The 1,114-nt window shown below is 48.6% G+C and overlaps 1 protein-coding gene across 1 annotated transcript in view; it reads right to left on the bottom strand.

The window, feature by feature from the left end:
- The window catches only part of LOC127751349 (mucin-1-like), a 73,842-nt gene that overhangs the window by 42,853 nt on the left and 29,875 nt on the right, over nucleotides 1-1,114 (bottom strand). The gene's annotated exons all lie outside the window — the stretch shown is intronic.

Below are 1,114 nucleotides of genomic sequence, written 5' to 3' on the forward strand. Positions count from 1 at the left end.
CCCCCCCCCCCCCCCCACACACACACACACACACACAGGCGCCCCTTTTTTTTTTGCAAAAGTGTTACTGCAACGTGCCTTGCGATCGACATTCTCGTTGAGAAAAATTTAATGGGGAGGTTGGAACTAGGGTCTGATTTGTAAGTCTGCTTCCACGCTAAGATTTTTTTGTTTAATAGCAGACAAAAAAGATTTTATAAAATAGGATTGCTCAAGTTAGGAAAGTACATAGCACGGGGTAGCATTGGATATTTTCTTGTCTGCGCTTCCTGCCCTCGGCCGCCGCCGCCGACAAGCCGAGCAGACAGCATGACATCTCAGCCGAGGGACCTAAACGCGTGGCGCAGAGTCAGGAGGGGGAGGGGGGAGGGGGAAGGAGAGGCGTGGCCGCCAATACATTACCCACCGATATCAACGCCGCATCCAGAATTAATGAGCGAGCATCGAGTTAGCGCCGCCAGCGCCACGACGGGCCGATGGAACGAGTCATACTCTCCACCACCACCACCACGCCGCCTCACAGGCGCCTTATAAGCGCCTTATAGGCGCCTCATGATTATGGGCGCCACAACCATTACAAATCACAAATAATTTTAAACCAAGTAAGCAAAATTTGATAACATAATAAAGATTCAACAAGATAAATACCTTAAGAATCACATAAAAAACAAAAGAAAAGCAAGCAAACATTACTTAATGTGCACGTATTTGTGATTAGTCTCAGGCCTCTTAAGGTATCATCTTTGCTAAAAAACGAAAGGTTCATTTAGATACGAAGTGTCGCTTTTTTTACGCCGATCGTTAGCTGTTTTGAATAAACACGTTCTATTATTATAATCCTCTGAAGTATTCTGCACCTGCTTTGCTCTTTTTTTTTGCCTTATCGACCGTAAAAAAATCGCACAAAAAAAACAACATTTCTTTGTAGCCGCTCTTCTCGGCTAGCAGGAGCGCCTCCTTCACATGCGCCCGCTGCGCACCCCTTGCGCACACGCACCGCACTAAGTACCCGCGGCGCGCGGGCTTATCGCGCGGGCTCTGCTTTAGAACTTCAAACAATGAGAGCTGCCGCTGCTGCTGCTGCTGGACGCCTCGCGCCATCAGCCAGCTCGCC

Source organism: Frankliniella occidentalis, unplaced genomic scaffold, assembly GCF_000697945.3.
Source record: "Frankliniella occidentalis isolate FOCC.00 unplaced genomic scaffold, Focc_3.1 Scaffold442, whole genome shotgun sequence".
Lineage (NCBI taxonomy): Eukaryota > Metazoa > Arthropoda > Insecta > Thysanoptera > Thripidae > Frankliniella > Frankliniella occidentalis.